The sequence below is a fragment of the Bombus terrestris genome, chromosome 6 (genome assembly GCF_910591885.1).
Source record: "Bombus terrestris chromosome 6, iyBomTerr1.2, whole genome shotgun sequence".
NCBI lineage: Eukaryota > Metazoa > Arthropoda > Insecta > Hymenoptera > Apidae > Bombus > Bombus terrestris.
Genome location: NC_063274.1, coordinates 17569087 through 17592105, shown reverse-complemented (window position 1 = coordinate 17592105; position 23019 = coordinate 17569087). Strand labels below are relative to the sequence as shown.

General features: G+C 31.9%; 1 protein-coding gene and 1 long non-coding RNA gene across 5 annotated transcripts in view; both read right to left on the bottom strand.

Moving 5' to 3' along the window:
- The window catches only part of LOC100651824 (lateral signaling target protein 2 homolog), a 45982-nt gene that overhangs the window by 18791 nt on the left and 4172 nt on the right, over positions 1–23019 (bottom strand). The window lies entirely within an intron of this gene.
- Positions 5798–17605, bottom strand: LOC125385340. Of its 2 annotated transcripts, none has more exons than XR_007224460.1 (2): positions 11860–17605; positions 5798–11701 (listed from the first exon to the last, which is right to left on the bottom strand). It is a non-coding gene; the product is annotated as an uncharacterized LOC125385340 (long non-coding RNA). The 2 variants fall into 2 exon arrangements; XR_007224459.1 differs by having other exon boundaries at positions 5798–11670.

The following is a 23019-nucleotide window of genomic DNA, read 5'->3' as shown; positions in this document are numbered from 1 at the left end:
ATCAACATCTAAAACCAATTTAGAAAGCGTAACGAGGTTTTCTCCATTTAACGCAGGCTAATTATGGTGTGGCGCGTAGAATTCGGTATTAAAAGTGATAACATAAACGCGACAGAAGGAAAAGAAAATTAAAGTTTGTCCTTTCACTGAAATATTAGAATATACGAGCATGTTATAATAAATGTTATTTTTCCAGAACGACGATCGACGTGTCACTAAACGCACTAAAATAAAGACAGCGCTAGTTTTCATCAAAAATAAAAAGGAAAGCATAAAAAAGTGCAATTTAGATGTGGAGTATTGGTGGATGTTATATGGTAATAAATATGGCATTTTTACGATTTTCTAGACAACAGCAGGTGTTAGTCACAGAAAAGCGGAACAGAAGATGGTTTTTACGCGGAAAAACACTCTGCAATCTCGTGATACTAGATTTCGTGCTGTTTTGTCCCAGATGTACGAAGTAAAAAAGAATTGCTCGCTCGAAAATGACAAATATCACGAGCAGAACGAAAACAAGCTCCGCCTCGAAACTGTATTTGTAGTTTTATGACATTTGGATCGTTTGTTACTAACAGAAGAGTCATTTCTAAATAAATATGAGAATATGTATATCCTATTTATCTAAACAAATACGAGTATACGTATATGTATATCGTATTTACTGGTTCGCATACAGATATTAATAGAAGCGCTATTGAAAGATCAATTTTATTTCGATAGGTAAATCTACTATTGAAAGTATAAGAAGGAAATTAATTTTTGTAAAATTTATATCATTTTAAATCGGTTTTCCTATTTTAGATTTGTCAATTTTACAAAAATTAATTTTCTTCTTACGCTTTTAATAGTAGTTTTATCTAATTGAAGTAAAATTTACCTTCTAATGGCGTTCTTATTAATATCTGTATGCGAACGAGTAAATACGATATTTTATATTACTATAAAATCTTTTATATTATTTTAAATTGGTTTTCCTATTTTAGATTTATCAAAGACGACGAAAATAATAGTTGGAACAGGCTTTAAAAGAATGTTACTTGAAATCTTATTACTACAAATAGTAGGAACAAAATTAATTTTCCACGTATTGAGCAAACCTTTTGAAAACTCGATGTAATAGGAAAAAGATAAAAGACAATGTATTTTAAATCTCTAAGAAAATTCTAACAAAATTTTGATAAAAATATTTAACAAAAGTCTTATTATAAACTTTTTATTTCTACCATAAACCAACATCTATATATCTTTCTGAAACAAACAAAGGACAAATATGTATGTCAAATAAACTGATAAATATTAGAACAATTTATTACCTGAATACATTATTATTCAAGTAAGACTATTCGAGATAAAGCAACGAAGCAAATAATAATTTTATTTGAATAATGATTTGAACAAAGATTTATTTCGGTAATGCATAATCCTGATCTCGATATCGTTCACGTTCGCGTTTAACTTTCGAAAATTTACGCAGCAGAGACCTTCGCGTACCCTTATCAATTTAAAACGATGCAATGATACGTAATTTAGGATGTGCAACGCTAAGTAAGTGCAATTGCACTTGCATAACAATATGTCGATGCACTTTAATCGATACCATCGACTAGTGCAAAACAGGCTCGTATTTGTAACTTGTTTAAACGTTTCCCTTTTCAAAGGCAAAGAAAAACAAACTGCATCTCATAACCTTGAATACGTATTGTACTAAAGTTCAACGAGAAACTATTAAACGTCTATTAAAAGAAAAATTACATAAATATGAAATGAGATCTCTCGAATCGGATAAGACAGATAATCCTTACGTACATATTGTGTTTGTTTAACCAGTCAGCTGTTTTTGACGAGTATAGTCGTCACGAAGAAATGGCAATATTTTGCGTTATGACGAGACATGTCAGTAATAAAATTCAAAAATAAAACGGTCGTTTCGTTACAACCGCTTACATTTTGCGACACACTCTAGGTACACACTCTTCAAAGAAGTCACAACAGTTAACCGATTAAGTATGCGTTTTAATAAAGAATACAATCTCCTTAGGTAAAGAAAGAAAGCATGATTTGTACCAATAATTTGTAATACAATTCGTAATTCGATCATAATGTATTGTTATGCGAAATTAATCTAATGTTAGAAATTTGAAACAAATTGAAATTAAAGATTGAAAAGATTCAAAGTTCCAAAATTTGAAGATTTAAAAATTTGCAAAATTTTCAAAATCTGAATTCATTAATATTACATATACGTATATACAAAAAGATCATATTCAGTATTCATTTAAATTATTCCTGTACTTGTTGTTCTATACAAATATGATAGAAAGAATTGTACTATGATTTAATTATAAATTGTTGAACTTAATCATTAGTTTATTATATTTTATAATTAAAGACGTGGTTAAACGATTGTCTACGATTGTTAACATATTACACAACCATATTTGAAGCAATGGAAACACATTGGAACCACACTTCTAAGAAATTGTCCAGTTAATCTTTGATATTTGTTTAATTCTTCTTAACTGCTTGGAATTATTATACTTCGACTTATAAGCGTTTTATACATATTGATTCTTGATATTTATTCAAGTGCCATTTTGGATTCCTTAACAATAAAAATAGGAAACTTCCACATGTTTAATATTCCAAAACAACACGTTTTTTCATACTCGTTCTATACTATTTAAGGGTCAAATATATGATGCAACCAATATAACAGTTTCTTTCGTTTTAAATTCCTGAATCATTCTCCGTTTACGTCAATTGATCTATGAGTTAAGCGAATCGGAATAAATTTCAGAAGTATTATGCAAACCAATTTTTATTTGCATTTCACAGGCATGTAATATTTATTCGTCGTCTTGACCTGTTGACAAAAACTTCAAATAGAAGATAAAAAGCTTATAGAAGAGAATAACTGTACGATAACACTATAAATTGTAATTTTAATAAACGTATCGTCTTACGTTCTATTGTACAGATGAATTACGAGAACACGAGCTCCAAAGAAAACATTCTAAACGGTAATAACAAGACTAAGGCTATTAAAACATAATAATGCTTTGTTATTGTTAGTCGATGTGTTCATTTATCCTTTAGAGTTAGAACGCTTAAGTTAAATATTGTAAATTAAAATATTGGAATATTTTACTCATGGTAAATTAGATTCAATATATTGATGGAAAGATAGGAAATTGTTAGAAAATAGATGTATGTACGTCTGTATTGTACGAGCGAGGAATGAAGGAGAGAAAAACAAAAGGAAAACGTCGTGAGACGAAGGCATCGCGTATGTGTTGAATGAATGAATGCGCAATAAAACGAATTCATTCCTGTTTGGCATGTACAAGAGAACAGAGCGCTGTTTGTTAATATTTCAAGTTATTATGTTATCTATAAAATAGTTATTCTATTCTAATAAATTTTGTATTTAATAAAACGTTATATAATATTATTTTAACAGAAATAATGGTAAAAGACGAAATATTCGATTAAGAAATTGATTGTTATTCGGAGTTCAAATGGCTATAAATATTGGAAGCTTCTTTTCAATTTGAAAATCGTATTCAGAATTATTGGCGATTACATTTTGGTCAAATTTTAGTTAAAACCAATATTAGAAGCTCAAATAATATTTCGGTTTCTTACTGATGACAAATTGGAATATTTCTTATTGGTGGGAAAAATGGTGGATGGTAGTAGAAAGAAGGATATTCAAATGACAAATTTCATATATAAAAAAGAGATATGTACAGAAATTAATAATCTTAGAATTATGAGTATCAAGCAGCGTTCGAGATAACATTCATATTTATGGTATAATGGACGTATATATATAAATATATGTATGTACATGGGGTTGGTTGATGGTCCTCGTTAATCCTCCGTATTTGAGTCCCTCAAGCCCGTATTACAATAGTTAATGACCTTTAGCGACGGAACAAATTGTGACTACGATATAACGCATTTCTAACATAAACATAATGACGCGTTATTTATTAAATTTATAATATAGACAGTACATTGCGACCGTACTACGATATATTGCAAGAGAACGAGCTATTCGACAAGCTATCAATATATCACGAGATAAGAGATTTTCCCGAAGAAATAAATTATTAAGTCAAAAATATCGACAACTCTCTTGACAAGTTAATTATAACTCCTCTGTTATATCAATAAGTAATAAATGTATTAGACTATATCAACATTATACATAATAGTATTAAAGAATAAAGTTTTCTAAATTAAAAGAGCTAAAATTATGTTTTTCATATCATAACCGAATTAGAAGTGCGACGATGCAATTTATTTCTATCCACAATATTTTACCCCCTCATTACTACAAGCTGAGAATAAATGCCCTGATTATATGGTATAAGGCTTGTTAAGATGCTAGGAAATCCAGATTTATGGTTTGGACGAACAAAATCCACTGTTTTCTACAGATATTAATAAAGAAGAATTATTGGGTTAGTTACACGATAATATTTTTCCAAACAAAGTTTTAACCGTGATTTACGTGATTTCTTCGATAAATCATGTACTATACTTAATCCGTATAGTTCAAACAATTTCCCAAGAATCAACCTCAGTATTAGAATGAATCTTATTACATATTTCTAGAAGTTATCGTTTGTAGAATTCAAAAATACGTACAATAATACTGTTACAATTTCTCTGCTTAAAATTGTTTTTAAAATTGTCTACGCGTTAAAAGCACGTGTCTAACCTTCGCCAGGTACTAAATTTATGTTCCCAGCAAATTACACGTCATTTCATCCGACTTTAGTAAACTCGTTCTTTTCTATCTAAGGAGCAAATTACAATTTTGTAATTTAAACTACTGTAATCTCTTTTAATATGCAGTTTTAATGCGAATAGAAAAAATACAAAAGTTATGGGATTTCCCGTAGTCAACTTGTTCCACTATTCACGACCGCGGTGCACGCACGTGAGTTTTAACTCTAGCGTGACACTATGCTACCTAGAAATCGAGGAAACGCGTCGTTGACGAAGGTTACGTCTGATAAAACAGGCGATTGTCTTAATAGATGATTCAATGATTTGCTCCGAGCCTCTTCTCTGTACACGAATCATTAACAAGTATGAAAAGTAACTGGAAAAACAACGATATATAGTCGAACGAGAGAAAAATATTAGTACTTATTATTAAATATTAATATTAAGTAGCTGGTGATGTAAGAATCAATTTGCTCGATTTATGGTCGAACGAGTGAGAAATTATATTTCGTGATATATATGTGATTAAGCAGAATCAATTTGTTTTTACCGTATGTAAATGAGGATGGCGAATTAGTAAATGAAATAAGTATCTTTCAATACATACTGTTTGTCTGATATCTTTCTTATCTGATATCGACGAGGCAAGTATGCTGGCTCCAATGCATTAGTGTTAATAACCTTGTGACCTCCAGTTTTAAGATCAGAACGGTAATGGCCTAATAAATTCAATGTTAGCAAATGATGACTTTGAATTAACACGTAAGAGCAGCACGAGACAGAGATATGAACGAAGACTTTTATTTGAAAACGATAAGATTGGGAGAGTGAAAAGACAAAAGAATTTGATTATCGAAGAAATTTCGATGAAAAACAAGGTAAACTTTCAGACAGTCAATTAGTAAATTAAATGTTAGGAAAATTATGACTTTGCGTTAATATATGAAAAAAATACGAGATAAAGCTATGAATGAAATCGCGTATGAGAACTGTAATGATTAATTAAATACGACGAGATCAGGATAACAAGAAGTAATTTAGATAAAAAACAAAGTGAACTTTTTCAACATTGTAATAATTAATCAATACAATTATACTATTTAACAAAAACAAAGTGAAGCTGCTATCTTACATAGAACTCAGCAACTGTAAAATAGGACAACTTAGAAGAGTAAGAAACTACATCGAATCTTCAAAGTTATCGTATAATACGTACAATAGTACTCCAGTACATGGTTTTCTCATGTCTATAAGTCAGGTGTTTAATGACTCATAGAGTACATTACGCGCAATTATGTTTCCTTGTTCTTGAGAAACTATTCTCGCGTAACAGTATTCCCTTTCTCTGTTCAAACTGATAAAATTTTTGAAATGTAATACATCATAAGCGAGTGTGTTTACAATATACTGGACATATAGCCGATAGAAACAAAATAACGTTATCAGTTATCGCGGATTCGATCAAGCATAAGAAAGCATACGTCAAACCATATGTCAAAATGGTAACTTGAGACGATGTTAGAGATGTAACGGAGCTTGCCAAATGGATCCGAGTTCGATCAATTAGTATCGACATTGTCGACATAAACGTGATAATTTATAAGCACCATTTTCGTCTCGAGTTATTTCGACATACGAAACACATGTTTTTTATGCTCCGCTTCCGCTGATAACGCTATTTGATTTCTCATGAGGCGAGAATATTGCGAGTCTTATAAATTCGTAAGGTGTGCTATTACGAAATTAAGTACTTAGATTAGTTATTATGTACTTTTCTTCCATGTTGAAATGGTAGAGTGCAAGAACAAAGAACTCAAGCTGTATTTTATATCGCTGATGGACAGGAACAATATAGTATAATTCAACTGATACTGTTTTTGTTTTTCCTACCTTTACGCTGTATTTTTGACATATATTATAATATTAAAATATCAATTAAAAGAGCGGGAGAGAATTGAAATGGGCTTGTACTATTAGAATCATAAGCAAAGAACAGCGATATGGAATACATATTATTAAATATGTACAAGATGTACATACTTAAACAGTAATGAGACAGATTTTAATTCTTGGAAATCCTCAACATTGTACCAATGCTGCAATATTATTTCAGATGTATATCTCTATCGTCATTAATTTCAACTCGATTTAGCTAACGCGAGCGATTTCGCGGCGACTTTTATAAAAGTGTGTTTCAGTAACGCGTTATGTAAAAGGGACAGCAACGCATCGAGCAGCATCTTACACTGCACTATCTAAACGAGTTTTTGACCAGCAAACGTATTCTTACGGTTGCAAGTGTCATTCGTTTGAGTCCCTGTCACTTTTCCTTTTTTTCAAAAATCAAAAGCCATCTTAAGAAACATCTTTTTGCAGCCGTGAACAACATCGAAAGGGCTGTAACCGACCAACTAAAAGCAGCTTCGATAGAAGAATTCCAGCACTGCTTTCAGGGGAAAGAACAGCCGCCTACGGCGGTGTATAATTTCTCAAGAGAACTATTTCGAAGGGAACGCTGTACATTTTTCATTAAATGAAATGTAAACATTTTTATAGAAACAGATCGATTACTTTTTAAATACACCTCGAATATATTTATGTATATCAGCGTAATTATCCGAATATTTTGACAAATATTTGATTCATGCTGTTTTGCCCGCCCACCAAATACCATCTACGATAAAATCTAATTTATTTGAATCCATCAGAGGTCAAACAGTCCGTAGAACTGAAATTATGGATTCTCATTTCAATTATATTAAATATATATCAATTTACATATATGTGTAAGAGTTCATGTTCAGATAAGTGGAATCAGTTGTCGATGTTTATTTAATCGAGCATCAATTAAAATTTCGTTCCACTAAGTGGAGCTGCATTGTATAGTAGGATAAATTAATTTGTACATATCTTAGGCTAATAAAAACGTGATTCTACCTATTTGATACAATCTGTATCGTATTCTGTCTACATATGTTAAATCGTCTGTGCAGTGCTTTACTACTTTTTAATCGTCAATATCGCATCTCATGCACTTTGAGGTCGTTCGTATTATGTTCTACGAATCCGAGATAATCTGAACCGTGATCTATACTATGTTGCAGATCGTGTTTATTGGGTTTCTCGGATCTGATGTCATCTGTATTTGATCCCCTGTTACTGGTATGACGCGTAACATGTCCAACTAATCTCGCAATGCAATTCTCCGGGACTATTAAGCTCTAAATAATTGACGACTACATATTTACCTCTTTGTACGACGTTACAATGTCTCCTGTGATGCAATAAAATTACACGTTCCCCTAATTCCTCATTCAATAATAAAGACATTTTTGAAAACAAATTCTTGATTGATTTGGCAAGAATTATTTAACTAGTTTCCAACTAACTTTTGTTCTACTCTTTGAAAGCTTTTAATTCATCGAATATTATCCTATAAGATAAGATACACGATTTATTTTCCCAACAAAATTTAAGTCTATTCTTATCCTTTTTGTTTATGAAACTTCATTACATACATTTTCTATTCTATTTTTAAAATACTATTGTTTATTTGTCATAAGAAATTCTTAAGTAGGAAAAGAAATGGTAAAGTAAGATCAGAACGTCGTTACAACGATACGTAATATTAAATGTCACATTCTGCTTCTTATTTTATAATACGTAAACAATTTCGCTTATCGATTGATCTTCTTATTGAAAGCATAAATTTCTATGTAAAAATAATTCGCAATGATTCGTACTTTAATATCACTGATAGCAAAAAAAGACATCGATCTGTAACTAAAACTGCCACCAACTCGTTTCCTCTTGGACTAATGCCAAATTTAAAAACAGAAAAACGATTGACCTAGAAATTAACATCCTTCGATTCAATATTGTTTAACAATCGAACTCAGTACAGGCTACATACAAAAAACAACATCAGAATTATGTAATTAATACAAGCAGGTCAGAATTTATGGCACACTGATATTTGATACATTCAATAAGTTTCATACAAAAATATAATATCATGGATCTAAGTTCTTGGTAGACCAGTATACCAGTTCAAAATAATACAAAAATCAAGCATAACATTTCATTTTCGAGGAAGTCGAGTTTCGAAACTTGTCAAGCTACATCGCCATTCGAATTACATATTTTAATTCGATGAAAACTAGCTGGAAGAAATCTACCTACTAAATCAACCAATATCTGCATAAATCATTATCTTTTTTTGCATCATTAAGTTACTAGATTTCCTTTATACACCAATGTATAGCGTACTTGATTCTCTAAAATCGTAGCTCATTAAATGCGAATGTCGACTTCTAAATAAACGTTTCTCGGTTCGAAATTGTTTAAAATAATTAACTTTATCTTCCCACTATCCTCGATTCTCGAAAATTGCTATAAAGATACAAATATGAAATACGCCAGTCATATGTGACCATGTAAGTGGATGCGATATGGCGATAGAAAGAGAACGTTGCATAGAGACCCTTTTGTCCATGTTTAATCATGCATGCACACCGATGTCGATCGTTGATTTCTGTTGCATTTGCATATTTACTAGAAGAGTTCGAGTCGCGAATTTTACAGTAGCGAACCAAAAAGAGTTTGAAGTTTACTAAATAATTTATATGTGTATATCCACACATTAGTAATTTTTGTGTAAGATATTTCTCAAGAGTATATAACATATATCGTACTATATTTGTGCTCTTATCAAATACAATCTGTTTTGTAAGATTATGGTATTTATTGTACCACTTAAACTACTTTTTGTTCGCTACTTTATATCGCTTTCTTGATACGCTCACGCGCTATCTTCATATCTGTGCGAGAATCGCAAAACAACTCATCGAACGCGAATGTATTCGCCAGACATTCTGCCAAATACGGCACGTGCGACTTTTTTCAGCGCTAGTTTATCAGCAGTCACAGTTCGAGTTCAAAACCTGGTGCAGACGGAAGTACACGAAACCGTAATATATTACGGATCAACGGCGAGCAACGATCGCAGCCATTGCACACAAACCTGAACACTGAATCTCGTTGAAAATTATTCATCTATTGGCATGCGATCGCGCGACCGTGATCGACTTGAAAGTTTATGAAAGTATGCGTGAAACCCATGAGAATGTACACCATTCGTCAAATCTGAAACGTTGCAGACTCGTTCGAGATCCGATATTTGTAATGTTGCGCATCGAATTCGAATGTCGGTATACTGGTACGTAAATCGAATTTTCATAGTTCATACGTGTGGCGTAGTAGACACACGAGAATTTCTATGTTCTAGTATTTCATCGAAAAAATTGTACGGTTTGTGCACGTGTAAACGTCATCATTCTTTGCTATGAAACTCAGCAATTGAGTATAAAATTCTAAAGAAAAGTATTACTCCACAAATCGTACCGTTATACGATCTCGTTCGTGTTTCACGTTAATATATTGGGTTGTCGGATAAATCCACGAATCTTTCTGAGGTCACGCCTTTATTCAGAAACAACAACGATTCTACACGATTGGAATAACGGCATTACTCAACCGCTAACGGAAATTATTGAACAGAATGACGCATATTTATTTGGCTCAATTATATTATTGCAAAATATCGGAATAAAGGGATAAACTTCGATTTGAGGCACCACATTTAAAAAAATTTTGTTTACATAGTCTGATAGTAATTGACGAATAGAAGCAAATCCATTGATTCAAAAGTCATGCGTTGTTGAAGTTTGGTAAATTTAGTCTACTATCTACGTGTATGGCTTACTCTATCTTATACATAGTTACTTTCTGTCAACACCTTGCCCAACCCTTGCTCAAATTGATATTTACCAAATCGATTCATCTATCGGCTATAACTTCTACACCAACGGATTGCTGGACTCGAAACTGTTACACTTCGTCTTTATTCATCAGTCAGTGCTATCAGAAGCTGCAAACAAAGTTTAAAAGAAAATGGTGCACCAGAACGAAGTTTAACCGAATAAAATTTATGATTCATGATAGAACAGGTTTCAGACATATCCGGCAACTCAATACGTACTAGTACGCAGACTAGCTCAATGTTTCAATAAAAGAGCAAACGAGAGTGGCATACTTTCTATACAAATTTCTCGTCACACGTTCGTATTTATAAATAACATCCGGTGGAACAATGATTGTCGTACGATCACACACACCGGGATTAATTTCTAGCTATACAAGTTTACGCCCTCTTCCACGGCTTACAACTATGTAGGTCGGTAACCGCTATTGTTACAAGAGATTCGTCGGTACCTTGGAGATCATTATCGTTGACAGCTTGATTGTCGCAGCAATATATCAAGAATTGAATTATTTTGCGACAAATTAACTTGTTTCGAGAAAGAGACATGAGACACTGCAACTCACGTTGCTCATGACTTTTAGATTTATCGTTTTCATAATTGCTAAAAATACATATATAATTTTCGCAAAATTCTTGTTGACTTTTATTCAAATAGAAACGTGACTATACGTATACGTATTTCTTTTCAGTCTATTAATATAATTATAATCATCTATGCGTATTCAGGTACACGTTACAAATCGTTGTGTTAAAATACGAAAACATTTCAATTCAGATTAATTAAATATTTATGCTCTGGAAAACAGTTTTATTAATATGGGAAATATTCGCAATAATATGGATAATATTCGCAAACATCTAAATCTATACTAATTGCATCAAAAACATTCTATTATTATAAATAGTAGAGAAATATACTTTATTATTTTCTAATGAAAATGTGGAAAAATTAAGACAGTTTGTAAATTTATTTATTAGGAAGGTACACGAAATAAAAGTTTTCAAGAGAATTGTTCCTCCATTGATACTTTATTTGCCAGCACGTAGTTCCTGAAATGTCCAATGTCCACGAGACCCGTTTCTACGGCCAACGTTGAATTTTACTATAACAGAGTTTCATAACTTGTCGAGGGTCTGAAAATTTATCGCGTGATTAAAATTTCTAAATGAAAAACTATTGACAACTTGGTAAATGGTGCTGGATAAAGAGGAATAAAGGAATAATATCACATTTTGTATGAGACGTATATAAATGAGACATATGTAGATACGTATGTATATTTAAAACGAACCTCGTATTATCTAATTTAACGATGGAATCTTTGAGCGCTTTTTAGGAATATTAGATAATTAGCTCGTAAGCTTTAACAGCGAATTAGCTTCCAGCCGCATAGCTTAAAGCTTAAACCTATAAATTGATAAAACTGAAGATAAGATGCTTATTCATGCATATTTTAAAAACAAAACATCAATATCGTTAATATCGCGTACAATTGAATTGCAGAGAATTTTCTAATTATTTAAAAATTTATTTCAAATATGATACGTAGATGAATTTGAGAAGCAAAATCACTGCTCGCTCTCTCTTTCTCTCTCACTACTGCTCTCTGTTTAAACTAATTTGAAATTTGAAAATTAAAAAGGATTCAAATTCAAACACCCACAACTATGAAAATTAAATAACGACTACCTATAATTTTTTCAATCAAGACTGCATTATTTATGCAATGATGAACATTTATATAGTAATTAGAAACATATTGTTCATTTCACACAATAATTGGAAACTTAATCTTAACGCAATACTCTTCGATAACAAATATAATTTTCGAAATAATTTTCAATTTAGCAAACATCGACGTGTTCTATCTATAATACGGATAATCTGTATAACATAGATAACATCGTTATGATAGTTCAAGATATCGTGAAAAAATGTAAAAAAAAAGGTATAGACAATATGGATGAAAAGAAATAAAAATATTAATCCAGGCGAATGTTTGTATTCGTAGGATCTTCTCTTTCGCGAGTCAATCCGATATTTACCAATTAAAATCCAGGCGAATGTACCCAGATGCGTTCTTATCGCAATCGATATACGGTAACGCGTACTTCAATCTTATCGCAATAAAACACGGCTGAAATTGTCAGACGTGGCCATCCACGCGAACTGAAAATTATTATACACGAGCGTTGACGCTGCTTTCGCAATTAATAGCACGTGTATACGCAGACGTTGTTATTTCCGCAAGACAGGCGAGCGAGTGTACGTGAACGACGGCACGCGACCATTTTCTAAAATGAACCTTTAGCTCTATCATGCAGACGGCCATGGAATTATTCAAGAAACCGTTTCACTTTGTGGGTCTGAAGAAACGCTACAACTACTAAAATATTACCACAGATTCGACCACAACGCTATAGCGTCTTATTCAATTTTCTTTGTGCATTTGTGGAAATTTTGAAGATGCAAAAATGCACACAATGCGTATGGTATATAACTAGCACCGCCAGATGCGAATTTTTACAAAGAAGAGACAGTATTCGTTTGACCACATTTCTGTAACCAAAATTTTCTTCTATCGGTCATTAAAACAAAAAAAAAGTTATCACCAAATGAAAATTTTAAAAAATTTGACATCGCCATCCCATAAACTTTTTTATTGATTTTTAAGTGGAATATGATTGTCCACGATTGTTCACCCAGAATTTTCGTTCGCTCACGCTTTAAAAAAAAATTATCGCTGAATAAAAATTTAAAAGCCGATAACTTTTTAATCGGATTAGACAAATTGTGAACATACAAATGCTGTTCCTTTTTTCTTTTTTTTTTTTTTTTTTTTGTGAAAATTCGTATTTAAGAGTATTAAATTCACCTAGCTCTATACTGAGGATTTTTATGCATTTATAGGAAATGTGAAAGTATAAAATTGCACAAAATGCGTATGATGTGAAAACAGCCCTTTTTACAACATTTGATAAGTAAAACAATTTTCTACTCAAGTTCTACTTTTCCAATTATATCCCCAAAAATATGAATTTGCATGAAAGTTCGCAATCTAATTACAATCCTATACTTTGTCATTACGTTATTTTGTTTATAAATTGAATAATTTAATTAATATTCGAATTTAGTATAGAAAAAACGACATCAAAGATGCAAGTAACTTGAAGGAGCCTCAACTCCAGCAAGAAATTTAACTATAGTAAACTGAAGAAGCAAACTTGTCGCTAATGACCTAGATGTCGATGTGACTAATAATTAAAAAGAATGGGATAAAAAGTTGTACGAAACATTTATAATAATTTTCTCATTAATCTTATTAGTGTATCAACTTAAGAAACGATTTAGATTAGTATATAATTTACCAACATAAATTATTTTTATATATCAGTAAATCACATCAAACTTAGATTTGCTTAAAGTAAAAGTTAGTTAAGAATTATTCTTATACTCACAAAAAATTCCAATTCTTGGTTTTAGGTCCCGAAATAATCACAAGAAACATATTAATCATTTCCTCTATTTCTTTTTTTTATTTCACGTAAGGATACTTTCCGCTTACATATTTTCATTCTCATGACTAATCTTTCTTAGTATCTCTCCTCTTTATTTAAGTCTCTTCATAGTGTTTATAATATATTTCTATACGACGACGAATCAAATAAATCCTGATAACAGTAAGGAAACTGGTGGTGCGCTATTCTACTTAAAAATCTACCTCGAATCATACGGTTTATCATGAACAAGGGGATTTCCATTTTTATCGTTAACGAACCGTTCAGGACGAAATGTCATCGTTATTGTGCAACAGCGTACAAAACTATACGCAACGATGGTTTTATTTTCTCCGGAACAAAAGACGAGACAGGGAGAATACTATTGATCCTAAAATATTTTATACTTCGGCTTTAATATTTAAGAGTGATTCCATTTGACCGACGCTTTCTTATATCGTGCCACCTCCCACCATTTTAATTCGGTAAATTCTGATTGACCCTCGTTAACGTGTCAACTCACCAACGGGCGTTGTGTAAAAATACATCGGCGATATTTATAATTGATTGAACCCGTACTGTCTGCCGATTAGAATTAGCGTGTAACAATATCTCTGTCATAGGTATTATCAGTTTAGTTAGACGCTGCAATTAATCGGACAAATCTGAAAACTGTGCTTCCATTTCTGCTCATTGTCAGATTAAAAACGTATTAGGATTTTTCTTAGATTGAAAACTCTGTCTCGTGGAAGATGACAAAGTGCGTCAAAAATAATTTTAGTGCGACTGAATTTTTTATAATCTTCTGACTTATTCGTTGTATTCTCTACACTGCAGATCTTGTTTCGTTATATTATTTCATAATTAAAATATCAATTCAGTTATGATAATTCATGCGTTTTTATGTGAAGTCCTGTCAAATGTAAATACTCCATGTATTCTTGTACACGTACTACTCTAAAATGCCCTTGTATTCTAATGCTTTTATGTTTGTAGTAAACTTTGACGTTCCAAACAAAATAAACACAATGTTTCTTTCTCTCCTCTTTTTTTCATTAATACGATTTTCTCTCGTTTACAGCTCCGACGGAATATTTCTGTTACAAATTAGCCAAATTTCATCGCAAATGTCATTCGTTCGACACGTAACGTTATAGCAAACGGTTATGCAAAAGCTCAAAGGGAGATCATGGGATGAAGACAAAGCGACCACGTACGGAAAACATCTTGCAGTGTGTAAAAATAATACGCTGAGACTAGACAATGATTTCATGGAGTACGTGCGAATCGTGCCATCGCGACCGCCATTCGTAGAATCGCGAACAGTTCGCCGATTCACAGAATCTTGCACAATGAGATGTGCCTCTGTCGAACACATCTAGACGCGCGGATTCGTTTCCCCTGCGAACGTTTACGTTTTTCGTAAATAAGTAACTAGCACGTGCCACATAAAGAGATGAAAATTCTTTTGAGAGAAGAATTTCTTTTCCGAGAAAGGAATAATACGGGAAGCTTCGGATTATTTGAATTTTTGTTTTTTCTTTTGTTAACGCTAATTGATAGACTGCGGATCTTTACGAAAATTCCGACTTTTAGGAATATAATTAAAAAAGCACAAGAAAATTGTTTTACCAAGCACTATACTATACTATATTATAGAAAACACTATACTTTGGAATTCTTGCGCGATTTTTCATATCACACGCATTCTGTGCAACTTGGCACTTTCAAATTTCCTACGAATGTATAAAAATTCGCAGTCTATTAATTAACGATAGTACTTATAAAATCTAATCGATTAACTAAATAAAACATAATACATAAAATAATACAGATATTCTTAACTCCGTACTACATTTTTAGATCGATATTAGCAACGGAATAGAAATTACAAGAATTTTATAAAAAAAAAAGGGAAAATTTATCTATTGTATGTTATAGAAACGCTATAGGTTAATATAACTTCCAAAATTTTTAACATTGCATCATCGTGATTTTTCATGGTCCCGTACACGCCTTTTTTATTGATAAGATAGTCTTCTAAATTCTGTGTTTGGTTTCTCCGATACGACACTTTTTTTATCACTGAATTCGATTACATTCGGAAAAGAGTGTGTTTACTTCGTTCATGCAATAGTTTGTTAAAAGTTATCACACTACGACACAAAAGTTACTACCCTTATATGATATACATAATAGTTTTATAATATCAATAAGTAACTAGTAAGTAGTAATATAAAATTAACATTAATTAGTAATATAACAATATATTAAAAACAAAGTGTAATTTCTGGAAAGAAAAATTATTGCTCGAAAAATAAGTCGACCTTTTCACTTATTCAACCCTTCTCTCGACCTATGTTTAATAGCACCTAAAAATAAAAAAAGAAAGATGCCTGGTTCTAAAAAAAAAATGTAACACGCAGAACATTCTACAAAATATCATGACACTTCAGTACAGAATTTTAATGTGAAATTATCTGAATGTGAAATTCCATAGCAAAGATTTTCGTAGAAAAAGAGAGCGAAGGAACAATCGATTTTGTATTTTCGATTGACGTATTCGCCGTGGCTACTGTCTACAACGCGCCGCCAATATAACAAAATTAAACGTCGAATTCATTTGAGTTTCCATCAAAAGTAAAACTTTCGATTGATTCGGTCTTTTGAAATTCAAATAAAGGCACCGGACAATTGTATGCTAATAATATGTGTAAACTAGCGCATAAAAATACCATTTCTTTATCTACGTTGGTTTCATTATCTCGAAAGTTACACGTAAAGCTTTCCATCTTGTAAAAAAGATGAAAAAGGAAGATAAGAGAATGAAAAAAAGAAAGAAAAATAAAGAAACAACGAGATTATAAAGTTAAATCCTAAGTTCAACTCGGAATGTTGAATATTTGAAAAAAAATAAATTCCAAAAAAAAAATAAATTCCAAAAAAAAATAAATAACAAAGAAAAGCAGAGATGTCAAAGAAACGGGACCAGATAAATCTTGTTCATACACAGTTTCCACAAAGCGTAGGTAAAAACTTTATTTATCCGGAATCTCTAATAAAAGTTAATAAAAAAAAAGGCAACCGCGACATTCCCGTTTTATCACGTTCAATTCAACCTTCGCGTGGAACGCGTTTTAGAACTTTCAACGTTGATGACTGTAATACGCTTCATGCTGGACTAACCACAAATTGACTTCCTGACATGCTTCGAGAAGGACTCGATCGCGACATTGTTCCACTAATTTCGAGCGGCTATGCGCGTAACGCGAACGCAATAAACGACCACGTCCAATTTTATTGCCTTCCATCTTCAAAATACCGGCTATCGCTTTGATCGAATATACAGCGATAAATAGACCGTGTATTTATTTTTGTGAACTATTTTGATAAAAACGCAATTTAAGCAGAGAATTATTTTTGCTGCTAAATATTATAAAGAGTGCGTTCTACATTTTAGATATTTGTATGTTGTTACCTATAATGCATTTCAATTATATAACGCTTGAAGATATTTTGGTATGATATACGGTGATTAAAAAATTATTTAGATCAGTACCATTGAAAATTTGTATAAACGTATCATGTGTATTATACAAAATTTTGTGGAATTTAATTAGAAATTATGCTATAACGCTATATAACGCTTGAAGTTTCCCATAAATGAGACTTTATGCAGATTCATAGCTTTATAAATATGATTAAAGAAATGAAATTTAGGTAGAAAATGATTTTGTCTATTGTAAAAAGTACATATCACACTGCAAGTGTGTATTTTATACAGTTTTGCATATTATGCGCATGTTTGACTCTGGAAATTTCTCGTAAAAGCAGGAAAAGCCGCAGTCTAGATATAACAATTTCTCGAATTATATCGCATGAATACCAGAACCGTAAAAGCATTAAATGTCAGGAAGAAGTTTACATTCAAAAGCCGCAATGTAGCCGCAGACGCCTCGTTTAGTGGAATACAAAATGATGGAAGGCAGGCTGCACAAGAGCTACAACGCCATCTTATCTCAGCAAGCTGGTTTAATTCGAAGAAATTTATGAATTGACCGGAAAAAAAGCACAGATGTCCTCTTCTTTACATTTCGATTGACCTCTTTATTCTTTAATCGACGCAATATTATTAACGGTGACTTAATGACTCACCATGTGTGAGACCGACCGTAACAACGTTGCATCATTCTGAGGCGAAGAAAATTATTTTTTTTCATGGAAAATTATGATTCACTGGAAACGAGCTGTTTCGTGAGGTTTCTCCGATATTATGAATAACAGAATTGTTTTTTTAAGTAATCGTTTATACTATCATATTATTATATATTAGTATAGTTTACATTATATGAACATCACAGGAAGAAAATCTGATAAATATACTACATTTATATTATAAGGTGATTCCTTACTATTAATATCACATTGAGAGTAAAAGAGAATATTTTGATATGATATACGGTGATTCAAAAATTATTTAGATCATTACCGTTGAAAATTTGTATAAACGTACTATGTGTATTGTAGAAAATTTTGTGAAATTTAATTAAAAAATTATAGTTATACCAGTTCGTAGCTTTCTATAAACTAAATTTATTATATCATTTTCTTCTTTATATGAAATTATTTAGATATTTGATATCACATATTTGACATCTGACAAAAGAGTGATGCAGTTACTCAATTCCTTAGCGTCATATGACGTCTATGAAGTACCTGCCTATAATGTGTTTTCCATATAAAAGTAGATATGTGTATATTTATTCGTTCTTCAACTTCAAAGATTAATATGATAAATAAATTCATAATTAAGCGATATCTTCGTTTTAAGCCTCTCATAATATATTCCTTTTTTTATGACGAACGCAATAGTATGATAATATATGATATAATCCAATAAAATTTGAGAAAGACAGAATAAGTTATTCAGAATAAGACACATGTATATGTAGTCTCATTACGTACTTCTTTGCAGTGAATCATATCTGTACACATATGTCGCAATATACACAGAATACAAAAATTGTAATAAGCAGTCTTAATAAAAATTACATAACGATGTTTTGTCTTGCCGATGTTGAAAAGATTAAGATGATATAAATTGTTTGCTTTTTGCCCACTGTGTATAAGGAAAACGAAGTTAAATCATATTTATATGGAGAACAAAGAAAGCTATATATCAGTCAAATATATCAACCAAAGATTATCCCTACTCTTCAAATACGACATAAAACAAAATATTTGCAAAAGATTCTTGCCTGAAAATTCACCAGGCTGTCTCATCATTTCTTATGCTTCTTTTTTAATTCGTTTATAACTGTTCCCATATAGACTTCGTATCGTCATAAATAAATCGCGATAAATGATAATTTACACTTATACGTACATATATTAGATTCCATGACTACACAGAAGTCTTTTAATTCATAATAATTTTCTCTGAAGAGGATTGATCTCCCGTCTTATGTTAATCGAAAAACTTCTAAATATGCTCGTGAAACACAAGGAGCTTTAAATATTATTACTGTTTACTAATTTGGAAAAATCTTTTCTATCGTACACATACCCTGATAACTAAACAAACTGAGAATAATGAACTTCTTAATTAATAAAACTGTTCTATAAATTTCACATTTAAATGCCAATCTTTTTATTTCATCTTAATTTTCACAAGTAAATCATGTATCAAGCCATAATATTCTAGGGAAATTTTAATACGAAATAAGATCGTCCTGTCGTCTCTCTATCTGTAATTCCATAATTAAATTACATTCTATTAATAACAACTTATATCTTTAACCGGTACGTTCATTATTCTTCTTCCACGTTATTATTCTTCCACCTCGTAATACTGTCAACCATTTTCACGCGAACAGGAACGTTTTTCGCGTCGCGTCTTTCGCCAGATCGCAATAAAACATAAAAGGAGCCGACGTGGCACGTGTAATTACGTCGACACCTCAAAGAGAAAGGATTTAACATGCAAATCAACGCGATGAATTAAAACGAACGGATGTTTTTCACGGCGTTCCGCGCCGACGATATCACCGTAACGACAGACCACGAGAAATGACTCATACGAACCCGTCTCGTTGACCCTCTTTCACCATAGCCAACCCTTGAACGCGACGCACCCGTATTTCGGACACCCTCGCGTTCCACAACTCGTTCATCCGTGGAATCTAAACGTACGCACGTGTGCACACATTTAAACGTCCACGTAATCTTGTGGTGTTCGTAATACCGGCATCCTGCTTATGAACGACACTCCCTCCGAATGCGCCTATTTTAAATATCAAAACTGTGTTTTACAGTCAATCCTGTCTTTTATTGTTAACGAATTTCTTACATTTTTGGGAGAAATTAAAAGACCATCGTTTATATTATTACGCGTGATTTACTATCTTGACTCTATTCTAATGATCTGCTTAAAATATGTAATATATTTCTGATTGCCAAAAGGATAGTCAGATTGGAATATAAAAATTGGGAAATTATAATGGTGAAGAAGATACAGGGTATTCTGTTTTAATTCTTTATGCATGAACGATGAACATGAAATTTTGTATCGCAGCAGTGAAAATGTGAAAATGTGGACAAGAAATAACGTCATGCGTAACGCTAAGAGGAGTTACAAAACATTTAACGGTAACGATTTCATTTCAAGAATAAACAAAAATAATTTAGTCCTGCTGTTCTTCTCACTTTTTATAATGATCCACTGAAAAATATGGAATTTTAACAATCTTATAGAATTACGAATATTAATGTGACTGATACTGAAACATTAAAAGTTCTTCTCTTGGTTACAACTAAAGCAAGAGATTTACTTCACAAAGAATTCGAGGGACACAGCAGAATTGAGAAGATTCGCAAGTATTCGCAAGTATAACGGACCAACTATTCTCTCTAATCGGAAGACCGTGGATATTTATGCAAATTCATATTTCTACGAAAATAATTAGAAAAATGGAACCTGAGCATGGAACAGTATGTTTATGACCTAATATCAAATGAAATTTACGATTAGATATTAAAAATTGATTTCAATTTATACGTATGTACACATATTGAACTTGATCCCACACCGTTATCTGACATTCTAATTGGGACAACCATGATATCTCATTTCGCAATATGGTATGGCATTGAATTAAATGAAAGTGTCTCATTGAACACAGCTTGATGTTAAATACATAGGATTCTGACATACTCCGGTTATGGTGAAACGAAAGCGCTCTGCGCCGACGTGATCTTCTCTTATTCCCTATGATACCCAAATATTTAATTGTTTTCTAAAGAAATTGATATTTCTCTTGGATATTAATATTCTGTCTAGCCTGGATGCGGTGACGTTTGATATGGATTAAACGATTTACGTGTCCTAGTTACTATATTCTAAACGTCTAATATGATATTCTGTTGGAAATGATATCGTGTGTAAATTGCAATATAGGATTCTGTTATAAACGATGCAGCTTGGTTCCTTCAAATCGTTTTAGTCCACTTGATTCGAATGTCGACTTTTTGTGAAAAGAAAAAATTTTAGAACATCTGTACAGATATGAAAAACGATTGATCAAAAATAAACATAGGACAGATAGTCGAGATTGTAAAAATAAAATAGGAAATAAAATAAGAAAATTTGAGGAATTATAGATATAATATTCTGATAAGTATTACTACCGTGTATAATATAATACTAATATTATGTGCATAATATAAATAATTAACATGCATACTTTTTCGTGATAAATATACGAACATGTAATAAATTAACATAATTATGTAAATGCAACGATTTTTATACCAACTACGAAAAAGAAGCATGGTTATCCATATCTATGTTCGACATGTATATTTTTTTGTGATATTTAATCCTGTATAATAAAAATTCTGGTTGTTACGCTTATTACTTTGACGTGAATATAGAGAACTCGTAATTGCTGTAAAATAAAACGAAACTTAGAAAGCATAAGTACACAAATACGCAACTTTTAATTGAAAGTCATTTGGTGTTACTACAGTTTGAAATTAAAAGTGTCTCTATCATTTTTTATTTTTAATCCGAAATAATTTGAGGCCTGTAATATCCATCGAAGTGAGAAAGGAAGACCTTAATAAGCACATGTTCTTAAAACCTATTCTTATCGGGATATGAATAGATTTTCTTTGTTACTTTTACAACAGATATTCTGTGTGATTTCCTTTCACTTCGATCCGGGTTTCAACTCCTCGATGCAAAGAAATATGTATGTAGGTCTTCTGAAAATTCCTATTTTCGTTCATATCCCGAGACCATGACAGATCTTGTGAAGTTCTTTTACTAAATCTTGCAACTGATCAGTCGAAATTGGAATCTGTAAACTGCCGTGAACAGAAAAACAAACTTCCACGTTCTATTTACTTTTCGCGAACAAAATAATAAATAAAAATGCATCGTCTTCTTGGTAGATGAAGAGATGAAGGAAGAAACGAATAAAAAAATCAAAATATTTAAAGGTATATGAAATAACTGAAATTCGAGAAATAATATACGAAGAATAAGCAAAGTGAAAAACGATATTGTAAAAGTAATATAGAAAACTAATGGACATGGAAAGCGTCGTCTCAGGGCAACTAAACGAATAATCAAGTCGAAACTATCTTTTCTCTTAGCAATGGCCGAGGAGACAGGATCGAGTCGGTCGAACATACAAACTCGAAGGAAAGTTAACATCTATGGACTTGAAGACTGATATAGTTGCGACTGGCGAGTAGCATCGATCTAGCAAGTCTCTTTCACTCGGAGTGCAATAACTCGAAACGTTAATCGAGTTTAACTGGAGTCGACGGGCGAACGAGAAAACGTTTACCTTGGCTGATTCTACGCGTAAGAAAATAAAAAGAGAAAACCAGTGAAAATGTAAAGAAATAAGAAGGAATGGAGCGAAAGAAAAAGAAATTGCTTCCTA